The following is a 19,845-nucleotide window of genomic DNA, read 5'->3' on the forward strand; positions in this document are numbered from 1 at the left end:
ATTTGCCTGTGCTCCCAGGACACAGGAAGTGCTTTTCTGTGCTTAGTCTGCCTGAAGAGATTAACATTCTTTGGCTTTCTCAGCAATCAGTGATCTCTATTTTCAATCCAAACTGACCCAAAAGAAGACCCCAGATTCACAGAAACTTTCCTTTGCCCATCCCTTTAGAATTCAGAGGTTGGTACAGATTAGGTTCTACTGGGATTTTTGTGGGAAGAATGAAAAAAAGAGTAAATAAATGTGTATCTGAAGTGGAACTCTAGCTATAAATATAAAGTGTGGCTTAAACTCAGCATGTAAATGTATTACCTTCCCCCAGCATGGGACATGACTCCCAGGGATGAGCCTCCCTGGCACCGAGGGATTACTACCAATCTCCAGCTGGTGATGCAACTAGAAAAAGACCTTGAATAAAAGGGGGAAATGGTAAAGACAAATGAGTTTATATGGTTAAGAGACTTCAAAATGAGTCAGGAGGTCATCAGAGGGGTTGCACTTATGCACACCTCAGCAGGATCCCAGAGACAGCCAAAATAGATACAACCCCAGCGACTGGTGCTCCTTGGGGCTGTGGAGACACACAGGTTCTACAATCATTGCCATTGGCTCTGGAGTTCAGTGCCTTGTCACTGGGCCCTACTTTGGAAATTGTGTTCCTGAGTGTGATGGAGTTGGATTCAGATGTGACACATATGACACATTACTACACATGCCTCTTCTGTCACTTTTACTGGAACTGTCATTGGCACTTGGGTTGAGTATACTCAGGAGACTTGAATCTCTGGACTGGCCATATGTCAGCTGGGCCCTGAGCCTCAATAGAGTTGCAACACCTACTCTCCGGTTCGTTGGACTTACCCAGGTCAGCTAAGAGGGAGGTGAAGATGATCAACTACCACATCAGGGAACTGAGAGTGCCTACAACTACAAGCAGGAGAACTGCGTACATCAGCCATGTGGGATCTAAGTCACCTCTTGATTTAGAGGCGAAGTGGACATCACCATCCCAGGGTCCACAGGATGGAAGAATAAAATATGGATTAGTCTGGACCTACTAGTATTCTACTATAGAACTATTGTGACTCTAGCAATGGAAAAAATTTTATCATTGATATGGAGACAGTGGCCATGGGAGTTGCTGAGGTCAGGGAGAAAGAAGAAGAGGTATGATGTGGGGGCATTTTCGGGACTTGGAGTTGTCCTGAATGATATTGCAGGGACAGATGCAGAACATTATATATCCTGCCATAACCCACTGAATGGCCTGGAGGAGAGTATAAACTACAATATAAACTATAATACATGCAGTGTAGCAGTGTTCCAAAATGTATTCACCAAATGCAATGAATGTGCCACAATGATGAAAGAGGTTGTTGATGTGGGAGGAGTGGGATGCAGTGGGGTATGGGGTATATGGGAACCTCTTACATTTTTTAATGTAACATTTTTTGTGTTCTATGTATCTTTTTAAAAAAAAGACACACACAAAAAAAGGTATATCTCTTCTTGCTTATTTCTGTTTCTTCTCTTCTGTGTTTGCTCCAGAGCAAATGTGCTTGCATTGCCACATTTGTCCTTCCTGAGACCCCAGGCAGGAAGAAATCCCCTTCCCCCACCACTTCAGTCCCCCTCAGTCCCATTCACAGAGGAGCCAACTAGGATGTGCCCTGGCCACACAGCCTCCAGATCTGGGCAGGGCTGGGCTGGGCAGCTGGCTCCAGTCCTTCCCCAGCCCCCTTGTACCTCTTCCTTCCCTGTGTGAACACTCGCTCTGAAATGTTCAGGGTCCAGGTGAGGCCAGCTAGGAGGAGTCAACACAGAGAAAGCCTCAGTCGACCTATTCTTGCACAGACACTGGTAGGCAAATCTCCTGGGGCCAAGAAAACCAGAGGCTTTGAACTCAGGCCTCGAATTCCATTTTGGCACTGCCACTTTGCTCTCTCTGTACCTTTGCTGCCTTCTCTGTACAGAACAACAACTCCTCCCAAATTAGAGAAGGTTGTAAAACTCACAAAGATAAACTTTTTTATCCGTGTCTTGCACTGCATTACTGTTCATCACAGTCCTGCTTACTGTTTCAAATGCCCCTTCTTGCAGCAAAACCCTCTATCCCTGTGGTCTCAAGCTCCTCAGCCAGAGCTACACCTGGGCAGGTTGTGACCTTCACCTGCAAGTCCCGTGGATTCTCCCCCAGGAATGTCACTCTGACATGGTTCAAAAATGGGAACGTGCTCCCAGCCCTCCAGACCACCATGGTCCCACCAGATGACAGCATCTTCTACAGCATCTCCAGCTGATCCCAGGTGCAGCTGAGCCCAGGGGATGTCCACTCCCAGGTCATCTGCAAGGTGGCCCATGACACCTTGCAGACCCCTCTCCGTGGGACAGTCAACTTGTCTGAGTCCATCCCAGGTAGAGACCCACTCACCTGCCACAATCACGCTCCAACAAGCCTGCTCACCTGGTTTAAGCTCAAGGGCTTGACTTTCCTGGAATCTAATTCCTAGTTGTCCCTCCCAGTCTCCTGCATCCACAAAGGACCGGGCACTCATCCCTGCACTTTCCTTTATTTTTTTTTTTCTCTCTTTATTTTTTTTAAATGTTACATTCAAAAAATATAAGAGGTCCCCATATACTCCCCACCCTCCTCACCCCACTCCTTCCACATCAACAACCTCTTTCATCATTGTGGGACATTCATTGATTGCATTGGGTGAATACATTTTGGAGCATTGCCGCACCATATGGATAATGGTTTACATTGTAGTTTACACTCTCCCCCAGGGCACCCAGGGGGCCATGGCAGGACATACGATGTCCAGCATCTGTCCCTGCAGTACCACCCAGGACAACTCCAAATCCTGAAAATGCCCCCACATCATATCTTTATTTCCCTCTCCCTACCCTCAGCAGCTACCATAACCACTTTTTCCACATCAATGCTACAAGTTCTTCCATTACTAATCACAGTAGTTCCATAGTGCAATATCAGTAAGTCCACTCTAGTCCATACTCTATTCCTCCATCTTGTGGATCCTGGGATGGTTATGTCCACTCCACCTCTATATCGAGAGGAGGCTTAGATTCCACATGGATGATGGATGCAAGTTCCCCCCAGCACTTTCCTTTATTATTATTTTAGTGGCTGCTGCAGGTTGACCGACTGCCATGTGCCAAGAGCCCTGCTAGGAAGAGATGAGATGTGGAGGCGTTTTTGGGACTTGGAGTTGCCCTGGATGGTGCTTCAGGGGCAATCACTGGACATTGTAAATCCTCCCAGGGCCCACTGGATGGAAGGTGGGAGAGTATGGGCTATGATGTGGACCATTGACCATGAGGTGCAGAGATGCCCAGAGATGTACTTACCAAATGCAATGGATGTGTCATGATGATGGGAGTGAGTGTTGCTGGGAGGGGAGTGATGGGGTGGGGGTGGTGGGGTTGAATGGGACCTCATATTTTTTGAATGTAATATTTTTACAAAATGAATAAAATTTTTTTTCCCTCTCATTTTTAAAAAAAAGAGCCCTGCTAGGTGGTTTCATTTATTTCATTGTCAGTGCCATTTATTTTACCAACAGCAACCATAATTATTGGGCTCCTACCCTATTCAGTCCCCTGTGTAGTTGCTAATTTGATTTATTTTGCTAGAATTATTATGCGTCAAATGCATGTCACTGATTTGTCTCATTATTACTATACTAGAAGCTACCAATCCTTGAGCATATACTGTATGCCAGGCACCATGCTCAGTGATTTCACCAATAGTGTTTGATTACTAGCTGCATGCCTACCTCTGTCCTCAGTGATTCCCTTGCTTTGGTAGTGGGAATTCATTATCACCGAGCTCACCCACACTTCCCCACCCAGAGAATCAGAGCCCTTCCCCTTTGATGTCTATTCCTATGGTCAGATCCTCTGCCCTGTGCTGTTTCAGTTCTGCCCACCTTGAAGATGACACAACACCCCATGCCAGAGAGCCAAGTGAATGTCACCTGCCAGGTGGAGAGGTACCAGAAAGTACTGCTGACCTGGTTGGAGAATGGAAATGTGTCCCTAACAGAAACAACCTCAAGACCTATAGAGAAAAAGGATGGAACCTATAACCTGTCGAGCTGGCTCCTGGTGAACTTGTCAGCCCACAGGGAAGACATGGTGGTCACCTGCCAGGTGGAGCATGATGGACAGCCAGCAGTCAGCAGACAGCTGACCCTGGAGGGCACTGCCCCCCAGAAGGACCAGGACCTAGGAATACCACCTCTTGAGGCCTCCACTCCACCCCACCCGGCTCTTTCTAAATTGCATCTTAATTTCACTTTGTTTATTAATGTTAAAGTAGTAATCCATGCTTATTTTAGAAAATTCTAGATGTGCATAAATACAAAGTAGAAATTTTTTAAGTGAACTCTGTTTCCCCAAATCCCATACCCCAAGAGTCCCCCATCACTGGTAAGAATTTGGTATATACCTTTATAATCATTTTATATAAATACATGCTAAAGAATCAAGGGAGGGTAAGATAGAGGGAGGGAATGAGGGAGTGGGGAGAGAATGGTAATAAGGGGGATTGCCCTGTTCATAGCTCCTTGCCTCCTGTTTTCTTAACCTAACAATGACTATGTTTACATTCCTCTTCCTCTTTCTCTTCCACCTCAACTGCTCTCCTTGGCTACACTAGGCTACTTGTCCCAAGGCCCATCCAACCTTCCCACTGCTGAGGGAGTAAGGGCAGAATTTAGCATGATAATGGCTTGTCTCAAATGTGATGAATGCTGCAATGAATGCCCTTGGGCATATGTCTCTTGAATATGTGACTCTTCCCATGACGAATTTCCAAAGGTGCATTTCCAGATGCAAGGGCAGCCTTTTAAGCTTATGACACTGCCAGGTTGCCCTCTATGAGGATTGTACTGATATATTCTTCTGGGGGAATCTAAGGTTGTTGGGGTGTCATTTGTTCAGCTCCTTACAACCTGTCATCAATGTGTTTCTCTTCTTTCTTCTGCATGGCAGCACTTAGTTGGTGTTTCAGTGCCACTGTGGGATGTTCCATTACCTTGCCATCATGGCTGATGGCTGGTGCACAGCAGACCCTGTGAAAGGATCTGTGTTGAGCCATTTCTCTCCTTATCACATCCTTCAAGGGAAACAGGGAAGTTCTAAAAGTGCCTTTGTGGCTTCCTTAATTTTACTGATGCCCACTTTTCAGGTACTCAGCTGGGTACTGGGAATTGGGGTGTCTGGATTTCCACTGTGGCTCTGTCACAGACTTGCTGTGTGATTGTGGACAAGTCTGTGTCCCTCTCTGGGCCTCATTTTGCAGACAAGTTGTTGAAGGTGATGAGCTTCGTTACCTCTCCAGTCTGAGTCTCTGCTGGTAGGACCAGGACTTCTCAGCATTGGAGCTTCAGAGATTGGCACATGACCTAGCACATAATAGGTACTCAGTAATACTTTTGGAAAGGATGAGTTAGTTTGTTAATTAGTTAGTTTACTTAAATAGGTAGGTAGCTAATCCTCAAAACTTTCTAATGAGGAAGAGATTATTATTGGTCCAAAGAACAGAAGAAGAGGTTAAGTAGTGGAAAACTTGGTAAAGGTCATGCAACTAGTCAGGGGCATTTATTTGAGCCCACCTTTGTGTGACTTCAAGTTCTGCTCTGACTAACCACAGCATCCTGGTCTTGTATCCCTTGCCACCTAAGAAGCAAGTGCTCTGCTCTCCATTTCATGTCACCTGGTTCAGAGCTCCTATGTGAACTCCTAAACCAGCAAACGAGGCCCAGGTTCCCAGGCACAGATCGGTAGAAAGTCCCTGAGCTCTGACAAGCGGAGAGTCCAGCAATAGCTTCCCTAGTGCCCTCCTGTATCTTCTCATCTCCACCCTCTCACACCTAATTGCCTAATCAGTTTGGATGGATATGTGTTGCTGCTGTGCCTGCTTTGTGTTGTGAACTCCAGGGGAGAAGGAAGATATTCATGTTCCTCAGGAGTGAGATATGAGTCCACACCCTAGTTCTTTCATGACTATCAGCATTGTTTTTCCACTGCCAATGGATGGCCCAAATAATGTGCATCCTTTCTCTTTTATTCGTTGTCAGGCTAGCTAAAATTTGTGAATTTTATTGATCTTTTCAAAGAACCAAGTTTTGGTTTCACTGATTCTCTCAATTGTTTTTCCATTCTCTATTTCATTTATCTCTGCTCTGATCTCTGCTACCTTTTTGAGTTTAACTTTCTCTTCTATTTCTACTTCTTAAAATGTAAATTTAGGTTATTGATTTGAGATCTTTCTTTTCCTGGGGGCTTCTATGCTATCTTTTTAAAAGGATCTGTCCTTCCATGGCCACCTGGCCCCTAAGTCAGGCAGAGGAGACTCCAGCCCCTAAGGACAGACTGCTTCTCCTTCACCTTTCAATAACCAAACAGCACTTCTTCCTTCCCCCTCCCCATCAAAGCCAAGAATTTTGAATAGGGCCCCTTTAATCACATCAGTCCTTTTAAAATGTTCCTGCCCCTGTGTAGTAGTTTCCTACTGTGGCTGTAACAAATCATCACAAACTCAATGGTTTAAACAATGTAAACTTATTATCTTACAGTTCTGAAGACTGAATGAGTCAGCTGGGCTGCATTTCTTTGGAATGATCTAGGGATGAGTCTGTTTCTTTGCCGTTTCCAACTTCTGAGGCTGCCCACATTCCTTAGCTCAAGGCTCCCCCTCACTCCAATCTCTGCTTCTCTTGTCATTTCCTTCTCTGGCACTTCTTTTGCCTTTTTCACTTGTAAGGACCATTGTAATTGTATTGGATCTGCCCAGATAATTCAGGATCATCTTGCCATCTTAAAATCCTAACTTTAATCATTTCTGCATACCCCTCTGCCATGTATGGTAACATATTTACATCATTGAGGCAACATTGTTCAGCCTACCACACCCCTTAAATTGTACCAACTCTTCTACATTAGGCATAACTGTGAATCTGTAATCTGTGCTCTGATCTGCCAGATACTTTTTTAGTATTTTCATATTTAGAGTGGATTTAATCTCTGTGTTGATTCCAAATAACCACTAGACTCCTTTTCTAGCTGCCCTCCTCTTTTTTCTGGATAAAGATGGGATGACAGCCTCATGAGAGGTTAGGCACTATGATTTAGTGATTTTTCTTTCTCTACACACAATTACCTTGCAGTTTTGAAATTATCTCTTCAGGCAATTCTGACAGCATGGTTTTGTGTAGAATTTGCTTTTGCTTTTCTGTTTCTCTTTTGATATGGGGAGGATTTTTTGGAGATAAGTAACTATTTTGGCAACATTGTCCTCATCAACCCAGAATTCGAGTGAAGATGTTTGAGTACATTGGTCAAAAATTCCTATCCTAGGGAAACAGACTTGGCCCAGTGGTTAGGGCATCCATCTACCACATGGGAGGTCCATGGTTCAAACCCCGGGCCTCCTTGACCCGTGTGGAGTTGGCCCATGCGCAGTGCTATGTGCACAAAGAGTGCCATGCCATGCAGGGGTGTCCCTGCATAGGGGAGCCCACACGCAAGGAGTGCACCCCGTAAGGAGAGCCACCCAGGATGAAAGAAAGTTTAGCCTGCCCAGGAATGGCGCTGCACACACGGAAAGCTGACACAACAAGATGACGCAACAAAAAGAAACACAGATTTCTGTGCCACTGACAACAACAGAAGTGGACAAAGAAGAACACAGAGCAAATAGACACAGAGAACAGACAACTGGGGCAGGGGGGAAGGGGAGAGAAATAAATAAAATAAATAAATCTTGAAAAAAAAAATCCTATTCTATATCTCTGGCCCTTCCTACCTCCTAACCAGGGCTCTAACCTTAGCACAGAAATTTACTGAGGTTGAGCATTCAGTCTGCTCTGTAGTTCTGCTATCCCTATAAATCTGTCCTGGGCCCAAATCCTCAGCCTTTGCTTCTGCCCTCTGTCTATATGTGATAAGAATCTACAATGATACCAAGAAGTCTTCTGGCTTTCACTTAGCTTCAACTAGCATTTAGTCACTCAAATTTTCATTGTCTTTCTCCAAAGGACTAATGCCCCATCAAGAGTCATCTAATTCCACTGTCTTTGTGGTTACCATTTGCCAACAAATTTTCAAATGCCTGATTCCAGGTTATACCCTTCCTCTGGCATACAATGCCAGTGCACTACCAGTGGAAGGGTTAGCAATTGCACCACCATGGTAACTACAGTTTACCCATGTTCCACTTACCATTAGTGATGGGTTCCTCATTGCAACTCATCAGATGAGTGATCTCACTCCAAATTTGCGTTTCAGCATCTGCTTTCCCGACCACTCTCAATATCTACTATCATAAAGATGTTTTCCTGGGAAGAAGACTCTGAAATGGATATAAGAATACAGGAAGCTTATTGTAGAATGCTGTTAGGATCAACATGAGGGAAGGAAGCAGGACTAGCAGAGAGAGGCATTGGACAGTAATGCAGACAAACAAAAAAAATACTCAGCTGTACAGTCATGATTGTCTCTAGAGTTGTTTCAGATGGAGGGGAGGAGGTGAACCTTTACACCCTCAATTTAGCCCAACTTGTTATAGGCTGCCCTCACAGAACAAGGTGTGACTGGGCAGCAAAGCAGCACTCTTCAACTGAGAGAGGGTCCCAGAGGATGACTCAGCTGAGAATGGTTTCCCCAACATCCCTGACAGCAGCAGACAATTTAAGGTCTCCACTCACTCCTTAAGGAGGCACCAGCATTATTTTATTTTAAAAATAAATTTGAATATTTTTGTTTAATTTTTTTGTCTTTATTTTTTTTAATATTACACTCAAAAAATATGAGGTCCCCATAAGCCCCCCCAACCCCCTCACTCACTCCTCCCCCCATAACAACAATCTCCTCCGTCATCATGAGACATTCATTGCATTTGGTGAATACATCTCTGAGCACCGCTGCACCTCATAGTCAATGGTCCACACCATAGCCCACACTCTCCCACAGTCCACCCAGTGGACCATGGGAGGACATACAACTGTCCCTGTACCACCACCCAGGACAACTCCAAGTCCTGAAAACGTCCCCACATCTCATCTCTTCCTCCCACTCCCTACCCCCAGCAGCCACCATGGCCATTTTCTCCACACCAATGCCACATTTTCTTCGATTACTAATCACAATAGTTCATGCATAGAATCTCAGTAAGTCCACTCTAATCCACACTCTATTCCTCCATCCTGTGGGCCTTGGAATGGTTGTGTCCACTCCACATCTATATCAAGAGGGGGCTTAGATTCCACATGAATGCTGGATGCAATTCTCCTGCTTTCAGTTGTAGGCACTCTTGGCTCCCTGGTGTGGTGGTTGACCTTCTTCACCTCCATGTTAGCTGAGTAGGGTAAGTCCAATAAACCAGAGTGTAGGGGCTGCAAGTCTCTTGAGGCTCAGGGTCTGGCTATCACATGGTCAGTTCAGAGATTCAGGTCCCCTGGGTATACATTAAACCCCACACCAACTACAGTTCCGGTAAAAGTAACAGGAGAGGCTTGTGAACAAAGATCACATCTGAGTCCAGCTCCATTACACAGAAACACAAACCCCAAAGTAGGGCCAACTGACATGGCACTGAACTCCATCTGCCATGACCATAGAACCTGTGGGTCTCTGTATCCCTCAAAAGAACCAAGACCTGGGGTTGTATCTACTTTATCTGTCTCTAGGAAACTGCTCATTGTAAAAATGCCAAGAATCCAAAAGTGTGCTTACCCACATCCAACTTTGTTTCCAACAGAAAGTTTCCAGATGACATCTGGGGTCAAGGTAGACTATGCCATGTTTGAGACACCTCCCAAGTATAACAACCCATTTATTTGACTGACCAAGGTGTTTTCCAGCAGATGTCATTAGGTCAGGCTGCTTTGAGGACTCTCTCAGCTCCCTAGAACATAGAAGTCATCCAGCCCCACACCTGGTTCTAGCAGGGCAGCTATGAAACTCCCACTTGAAATCCATCCTGACTACACCTGCAGACCATGTGTATGCTCATTCTTATGGCCCTGAGGGGCTTAAGGATCATCCTAAGGGAACACAGGAATGGGCTTCCCTAGGTTTGGAACCCACTACCTGGTGACGTCCCTAAACTTTCAGTTCCTCAATTTCTGTATCAGAATGGAAGTAATAAGACCTGCCCCCAAAGAATTTTAACAATAAAGTAAGTAAACCAGGTGCCATACTTATGCATCACTGAATACAGTGATAGTAGGACTATCCTGATGGTCTGAGAAGGTGGTGAGTGAGAATGAGGGCACTCATTCTGTTCCCAGGGCACAGGTTCAAAGGCTTAAGAGCACTGATGGGTTCAGGTGGCCTCAGATGAAGTAAGTGGAAGCCCTGGGTATGAACTCCTATGCACTTCCTCTAATGGCTTCTCCTGTCCCTTGATTTCCAGGGACAGAACTATGTACTGCACTTCTGGTAACACTCCTTCTAGGCTACAAGGTGCTGCTGGCAGTAGATGTGCCTGCAATCTATATCTACAGGAAGCAGAGGGCCTGAATGTAAGTTGTTGGGGTGAATCAGGCATCAGGGAGGGAGGGCAGTCCATAGTCTATCCTGAGGAAGGGCACTGTCAGCAGGAAGGTTCAGCCTGGGAGGTCCCATGCATCATACAGTATCAAGGCACATCTGGAGAGAAGAGAAGGAAGTATGTGTAGTCCTACAGTAGTTGGGTTAGTGAACAATTTTCAAAAAGTACCATCCAAGTCCTAGGGATTCTACAGAGGAAATGGGTAGAGGAGAACTGAATGAGGGACAATTGAGAGGTGATTCCCATGGAGACCATCTCTAGATTATTTGAATAATGGAGCTCCATGGGAACAAAAGCAATACACATTTTAATGTAATACTGAAAACCCTTGGCTTGGTTTCTCTGAGAGATGGTAGCATCTGAGAGATGTTCCCACTCTGACTGGGAAGGAAATCAGGACTTGAGGAGAAAGGCTGAGATGACATCTGTTCTATATCAAGGAGTTCCTATCTACTCATGACAGCAGCCAGGGGGAGATCAACACTCTTAATGCCAGCTATAAATATATAGAAAAATGAGATATTCTTAAAAAAATACTTACTTAATATACTGCAAATTAAAATCTTAGAAACATTGATCCTACATGGTTGATGGACGTGATTCTCCTGCTTGCAGTTGTAGGCACTCTTGGCTCCCTTGTGCAATGGTTGACCATCTTCACCTCCCTCTTGGCTGACCTGGGTAAGACCAATGAACTGGAGAGTAGGAGTTGCAACTCTGCTGAGGCTCAGGGCCCAGCTGGCACATGGACAGTCCAAAGATTCAAGTCTTCTGAATATACACCAACCCCAGCACCAACCACAGGTTCAGTAAAAGTGACAGAAGAGGCATGTGTAGCAAGGTCACATCTGAGTCCAACTATATCACACTCAGAGGCACAAATTCCAAAGTAGGGTTCACTGGCAAGGCACTGAACTCCAGAGCCACTTGCCATGACCATAGAACCTGTGTGTATCTGTAGCTCTCAGGAGCACCAATAACTGGGATTGTATCTACTTTGGCTGCCCTGGGATCCTGCTGAGGCATGTGTAAGCACGACCCCTCTGATGGTCTCCCGACTCTTTTTTAAAGACTCTTAGCCATATAAACTCATTTGTCTTTACTGTTTTCCCCTTTTGTTCAAAGTCTTTTTCTAGTTACAATAAGGGGTTTTATATCTATGTAAAAAAAATTTATCATGAGTAGTTTGAACAGCACCTGCCTTCTTCTCATGGTATAATTTATCATATAGAGCCACTATCTTCTCTCTGCCTTAGTGAATTATCATACTCCTTTCTAAGTTTACATCAGCTTTAAACATTTTATACTTTGTACTTTCAATGTTGTGAAATCCTCCCAAGAGTTCCTGTGATGTGATGCTTTTTTTTCTTCTGGGACTTCTTCACCCTTTTCATCATTAGCACTTTTCTAATTTATATTGCTAAGTTTCCCTTCCTTAAATTCTTCAGGCTGCATATCTACAGTGTCTGGAAAAACAACAGTGTCAGCATTCCCATGACAGCTATTTCTTTTACAATTGTATTTACGTTGTACTTAAATTTCACTTCTAGCATTATCACTTTTTGGCTCCTTTGCTGCACTTTGAACTTTCTTGTCCAATTCCTTATTTCAAATATTCTTTTTTCTTGACCTGAATGATATTGCAACGACAGATAAAGGCCATTATATATCCTGCCATAACCTACAGAATGGAGTGGGAGAGAGTGTAAACTACAACATAAAGTATAATCCATGCTGTGTGGCAATGCTCCAAAATGTGTTTATCAATTGCAATAAATGTACCACACTAATGAAAGAAGCTATTAATGTGGTAAAAGTGGGAGGTGTGGGGAGTTGGGCATATGGGAATCCCTTGTATTTTTTATGCAACATGTTATGTAATCTAAGTATCTTTTAAAAACAAATAAAAAAATATATTTTTTAAAATATTCCTTTTTGTAAAATGTCACATGAGATCACAACTCAGACACAAGAGGTTCACACAACTACAAACTTGGCTGTCTGTACATGAAGCGAATAAGAGATTCATGGTGATCCATCACCCACAGACTTTGAAAGAAGTAATATCACTGATAAGGATGAGCATCTATTATTGACATGATTGGGAATGAAGAGTTAGCAGTGAATTTGTACAACATGCATTACTCATAGGCAATTTACCATAGTACCTTAAATACCATACTCTTTGCTAAGCTTGTATCAGCTTCAAACAATTTATCCTTTTCCTTTTCAATGTTGTGAATCCTTCCAAGAGTTCCTATGGTGTGGTGCTTTTCCTGTTGTCACTTCCTGTGGGACATCTGCATCCTTTTCATCACCACCACTTTTCTCATTTATGTTGAAAAGTTCATTTTCCTTAAGTTCCTCAGGCTCCATATCTAGAATCTCTGGGACAGTAGGTGTCTCATATACCCAAATATGCTTTTTCTTTTACATCTCCATTTACACTCTATTTTTTTTTAGCATTTATTTTTTATTGTATTTTTTAGAAGATGCATAGATCACAAAAAGTGTTACATTAAAAAATATAAGAGGTTCCCATATACCCCACACCTCACCACCACCACCACTCCTCCCTCATCAACAACCTCTTTCATCATTGTGGCACATTCATTACATTTGGTGAATACATTTTTGAGCACTGCTGTGCCACATGGATCATAGTTTACACTGTAGTTTACACTCTCCCCCAGTATATTCAGTGAGTTATGGCAGGATATATAACGTTCAGCATCTGTCCCTGCAATAAGCATAGTTGCCTTCCATTTACATTCTATTTGAATTTCACTTGCACCATTATCACTTTTTGGCTCCTTCGCTGTACTTTAGACTTTCTCGTCCAAATTCTTATTTCAATTATTCAGTTTTGTAAAATGTCAAATGTCTCCTTGGAGACAAGGAAGTAACACAACTACAAAGTTTGCTGGCTTTGTAAGAACTGAATAATAATTTCACAGTGATCATCCACAAGAATTGAAAGAAGTCATGTGATTGGTCACCAAAAATAATGAGCATGTTATTGACACAGTGAATTGTGGACTGAAGAGTTACTAGTGAAGTTTGTACTTTATGCATTATCCACAGGCAATTTGCCACAGTAACTGAAATTCAAATCATATTGTATGGGGACTGGTATTTAACTAAACTGTAGTGCAAAGTTAGAACTGCCTATATTGGCCTGTTTTGTATCTGTCTTCCTCAAATGGAATGAAAGTTCTAACAGAGAAGGAACTGTTTCTCAGGGGCCAGAGTACCATATAACTAGCCCTTAAGTATTTTTAAATAAATGTATGAATATTTCATTCAGGATGTTAGTTTCTATTAGATGTTGGATTTCAAGATATAACTTTTCTCCATTCAATCATCTTACTCTGTATTCTAAAGCTCTCTATTGAAAGACTACTCTCTCTTCTTCATGTTTAAAAAAATCGCATCAAAAGTCAACATCCTCCAAAAAGGAAGTTTTAAAAACCTGTACGCACACACACACACACAGACAAATTGATGGGAGTTATGTCAAAAGGTCACTGTTATGTTATGTCAAAAGGAACCTGTTGAAAGACCTCCAATGGCCAAAACAGTAAGTAAATATAGTATTAGATTAAAACCCAAGGTACAAGATAAGTATCCATGAGTCCATACTCATATAAAAAAAGGTTGAATTAAGTAATTAATTGTTGAAGGAGACAGATTTCTAAGCAGAATTCCAACTAATTTGAGTAGTTACTCTATCCTTAAAGTCGTGGAACATAACAGCCTATTTCCTTAGTGTGGGCTATGCATATGAGTTCCTTCCAAAGAGTACATTGTGGAAAAAGTGGTGGTGAGGAAGCAACTTACATTGAAGAAATGTGACAAACACTGTGTTAGCCAGGTAATCAAGATCAACATCAAAAGTCATAGATATGTTGATAGTGTGGACCCCTGCTTTGATATGATAAAAAGGAACTTCACTTCTGTAATTGTCCTCCACAATACCCATATCCTCAGGCATTCATGAGAAAAAATATCAAATTCCAATAGAGGGGTAAACTACAATATACTTCAAAATTGTCAAGATCATCAACAATGAGAAAGTCTCAGAAAATGTCATAGCCAAAAGGAGCCTAAGGAGACCTGACAACTAAGTATAATATTCTATCCTAGATGGATCCTGGAACAGAAAAGGATGTAAGGTGAAAATTAAGGATATGTGAGAAAGCTACAGACATTAATTAATAATATTCAACCACACAACTCTGAAAATAAATTTTTAAAAACCACTGAATTGTGCATTTTAGGTATATGAATCTTATGGTATGTAAATGACATTTCAATAAAGCTGTTTAAAATAGTAATAATAAAGTATCAGTATATGTTCATAAATTGTAACAAATGTACCATATTAATGTAAGATATTAGTAATAGGGGAAACTACAATATGGGGGAACTCTCTGTACAATCATCTCAATTTTTCTATGAATCTAAAACTGTTCTGTTAAAAAAAATTCAACATCTTGTTCTGAGCTGGATCTACTTACTTCTTGCAACCCCTCGGGAAACAATGCAAAGAAATGTGTGGCAGGAAGACTCCCTTGTTAATACTCCCACGTTTTATCTCACTTCACACTTGTGAGGTTTCTTCTCCTTCCTTCTTGTCCTCTGCTAGACCCAGACCCAGGCACTCAGATATAAGGACCTGAGAGGAGATACTTCTCTGTCCTCCATGTCATTCACCCCAAAATATTTCCGTACAATTAGTAAAGCCCAGCTCAGACCAAATGGTGTCAGAAAACTGGGTTACCTTAGTGAGGTGATGCTCCTTTGCAGCTAGATGAGCTAATGTGCATCCTGAGCCCAAGGATTCCCAGGGTCGAAGATGTTCCGAAGGAGACTGTGGTGGAAGCTGCAGAAGATGGCCTTCAGCTGTCCACCTTCTTTGGGATTGCCTCAGCTGAAGAAAGCCACCTTGCCCAAATTCATGCCCCTCCCTGGGAAACAGCCTAAAGCAACGGTGATACAACAGCCCAATACTCTCATCCAAATTCAGGACAACTCTGAGCTCCATGTGGAGTCAGCTGAGGTCTGCATCAGAACTTCACTGCTGCTCAACCGCTTTCTCTCCCCAGTCCTGTTAGCTTCCCCTCTGTGCTGTAGGTGTTGATCCTAATATCTCTTCCTGAAAAGTAACCTGCTTGTTAATATTCATCTCATAGCCTGTTTCCCAAGGAACACAGTCTGAGTGAGGTTGTAATGGGTACCAAAAAAGGTGGGGATCCCTCTAGCTCTGTGGACCAAGCCAGTCATGATAGCATAAAGGATTGTTTATACTACCTAGGAGAGAAATTCTTAAAAGAATTTTCTTTAAATGTCTGCACCCATTTACATAAACACCAGCAATGTCTGAAAATTCACATTTTTCCATTTCCTTCTTTTATTTATTGTCATTGTGCTTATTATAGCCATTCTAGTGGGTTAGAAGTGGTAGTAGCTTAATTTGCATTTCCCTAATTACTAATGGCATTGGGCATCATATCATATGCAATTGGAAATTTATAAATCTTCTTCAGCGATACATAAATTCACAACCACTTCCTTAAAATTACTTCACATTTCATAAAATCTTTGTCAAAGTGTGTAACTCATTGCTTTCTAGCATACTCACAAAATTGTGTTACCATCACCACTATCTAATTCCAGGACATTTTCATCAACCCCACACACACCAAAAAAACATAATTATTAGCAGTTACCCCTTCTTCCCTACTTCCAAGATCCTGGAAACCAATAATCAGCATTAGCCTGTTCTGGACATTTCATATAAAATGGAATCATACAATATAGGTCCCTTTTGCCTGACTACTTCACATAGCACAATGTTTTCAAGATTGATCCCGGTTGTAGATGAATCAGAATTCTTTCCTTTTTATAGCTGAAACATATTCTGATATATGGATAAAACACATTTTGCTTACCCATTCATGATTTGATGGTCATTTGGTTTGCATCTCTTTTCTTGGTTATTATTAAGGCTGCCGTGCTGGTTAGGCGAATTCATCCAGGTAATGGTGCCCAGTTGTTTGGTCAGGCAATATTGGGCTTATTGCAGTACAAGTGTGCCTCACGGAATTTAATCATCAGTGAGCTGATTGCATACATGGCTGGTTACATCTACAATCAATTGAGGAGATTGCCATCACCAATGAGTGATGTCTCACACAATCAGCTGAAGGCCTTAAAATAAGAAGTGATTTCAGCATTCAGAGAGAAAATCTCCATCTCTACTTTAGACAGCCAGTATATCCTGGGGAATTCAATGAGGACCTTCAGTAGATTCCTGGCTTGCAGCCTGCCCTATGGAATTTGGACTTGTGTAACCCATGGTCATGTGAGACAATTTTATAAAATCTCATACTAAATACAGATGTCTCCAGTTGGTTCTGTTTCCCTAGAGAATCCTGACTAATACAGCTTTGTATTGGGAGTCATACTAGAGAAATACAATCTTAAATGGGGTTTCTGAATTTGGCTCTGGGGTTCTGGGATTTTTGCATTTGGCACCCTACTCTGATTAGATTCCAGGGCATTAATGACTTTGTTTCCAATAATCAAATGCTGCTGACAGTCCATGGCAAGAGGTGGCAATAAAGGTACACAAGATATCACCACTGGATATGACCATCCATGCTTGTAATGTGTTTTTAATACCTTAACAGAGTTTTGTGGAGTTAAAAGTACAATGATGTTGGCTGGCTGTTCCAATATATGGTGGATACAGTTACAAAAGAAAGGAATGAGCTAAAGGCTTCAAATGTACAACTTAAGTGTCACATGAATAATGTGAAAGTTTCTGTGTGTGCTCTGAAAGAAACCTTGTGTCATGCAGCTTCAGCCTTGAGATCTCTGAAAAACAGACCCAGAGTCTCATTGTATGAGTAGCACAGTTATAATTAAAATTAAAATCTCAACTTTGCAGAATGACTGATGTTAAAGTTAGGGCCTTGACTGGGAAGAAATGGACATTCTGAGGATTGGAATAGAGACATATGGGTAGATGATAATAGCAGTGAAGACACTGAAACGTTAAGTTCTGCTGAAATTTTGCCAGATAAACCTCTAATGTGTTGGGCCCCAAACCTGGGCCTTTGGGGATAACCAGAGAAAAACTTTAACATGAGAGTTGGCAGCACTTACATTTATTGTGTCTGCTGATAGGAGCCAAGGTTGGTCTAAAGCAACTCAAACCCAGTGCCCCATGCTGCAGTTTTACTCTTGCTTAAATACCTGAGTTACTGCTTAGCATTTGTTTTTGTCTATGTGTTAGCTTTTACGCATATGGATGAACAGACATAGCTAGTTATATAATTATATGACTAATATGTTCAGGAAATCATGCTTGCACATACACTGCATGATCAAAAAGTGGCAGATAACTCCACCCTGGGTGGAAACTTTACTCAATTAAGCAAGTTGAAGTGAGGACAGCAAGGATCTGCTTCTGCGCAGGTCCAGCCAACTGGTTGAAGTTAGTTTTCTTATTTCTTTGCTTCAACAGAATATTCTAGACCACAAGAAATGGAATTTGGCACCAAGAGAGGGTTGCATCTCATTACCTTCTAATTTACATATAATTCTTTCCTTTGTATCCTAACAACAGGGAAAGAAACAAGTTACTTTCAGGTATTCGGTCATCCTACATCCATCAAATGGTCTGCCCTGAGGAGACCACCCAGTGTCAAGCTTGCACCACCCAACCTCCAGGCTGCCACAAGGAGTCAAGATCCCCACCCTAAGGGGGTTATGACCCAACTTGAAGCCTGCACTACCAACCGCCACCTGCCACAAGGAGTCCCAGCCTCTACCATGCCCTGAGGAATATGCCATCCAACCCCTGCCTGAAGACATTAATTCTGTCTCACCAGATGAAACTGCAAGTGAATTCCCTGAGGTAATTGGCTTGCAATACACTCTAATACTTCTCCTTATCCACCCCTCACAAGTCTCCTCTCTTTCATACCTATATCTAGACTAAAGTCACAAGCCCCAAAGGTGAAGTGCAAAGTGTGACCCTTGAGAAAGTATGCTATACTCTAAAAGAACTGCATGATTTTTCTAATTTATATTAACATAAACCAGGGGAATGTGTGTGGGAATAGATATTAATGTTATAGGATAGTGGTGGAAGGAATATAAACTTGTATTGGGTGGAATTTATTTATGGACCCACTAAGCAGAGATTCTGGATTCAGTGTTTTAGTTCAAGGGGTTAGAAAGAGCTCTAACAGTTTGTTCCAGTGGCTGACTGAAACATAGACCAAAAGATTGTATACAATGCCTTTGATGGAGATCCCCAATTTACCCTGGTATATTCCTGATGAGGGGAACCAAAGGTTCAGAGAGACTGGAATGCTAGAACAGATTTACTGTCTAAGGCCAATTCACTCTCCTGGGGAACGTCCAGAGGACACACCTTTCAACAGGACTGTCAGAAATAAGTTTGTGAGACTAATTCCATCTTCCCTGAGAAGCTCTGTGGTTGCTCTTCTCTGTAGGTCAGCTATTACTGTGGGAAATGCTGTCCTGGAATTAGAATCCCTAAACACTATAGGGATGATTGTATCCTGGACAGGCAAAAACCAAGTAGCAACATTTAATTGCCAAAGACAAGGTGGGCATGGCTACCACAATGACAGGAAGACTCAAAGCAGCAATCAAAAGAGTCTGAGGAGCATAGATCTATGGCATTGACTAATAGATCACAGGGTACCTAGGAATAAAATAAATAGGCAGTCTACTAAATTCCTACTTGATCTGTATAAGCAGAAGTGTTCTAAGTTGAGTGAACAAAACACTAACCTCAATTACAGAAACAGACAGTCACATCCTCTTAATCAATTCCCAAACTTGAGACAGTTCACAGACCCAGAGCCCCTTGAATGAGGGGAAGACCGAGTCCCCTTGGAGACAGATTCTATTACACTGCCAAAAATTTATACTGTTACTCTTCCTCCAAGCTTTTCCCAAATAGACCTACAGCCTTTTACCAGGGTAATTGAGCACCTGGGAAAAGAAACGAGCAGACATTTCAGTATTATTAGACACTGGCTCAGAAGTAACATTAATTCCAGAAGATCCAAAATAGCACTGTGGTTCACCAGTCAGAGTGGGGGCTTGTGGAGGTCAGGTGATCAATGAAGTTTTAGCTCAGGTTCATCTCAGAGTGGGTCCAGTGGGTACCCAGACCTATTCTGTGGATATTTCCATAGCTCCAGAATGCATAATTGGACTAG

At 42.4% G+C, this 19,845-nt stretch overlaps 1 pseudogene; it reads left to right on the top strand.

Moving 5' to 3' along the window:
- The window catches only part of LOC101447880 (signal-regulatory protein beta-1-like), a 118,299-nt pseudogene extending 107,754 nt beyond the window's left edge, over positions 1-10,545 (top strand).
- Positions 10,546-19,845: the final 9,300 nt, after the last annotated feature.

The sequence above is a fragment of the Dasypus novemcinctus genome, chromosome 24, assembly GCF_030445035.2.
Source record: "Dasypus novemcinctus isolate mDasNov1 chromosome 24, mDasNov1.1.hap2, whole genome shotgun sequence".
NCBI classification, from domain to species: Eukaryota; Metazoa; Chordata; class Mammalia; order Cingulata; family Dasypodidae; genus Dasypus; species Dasypus novemcinctus.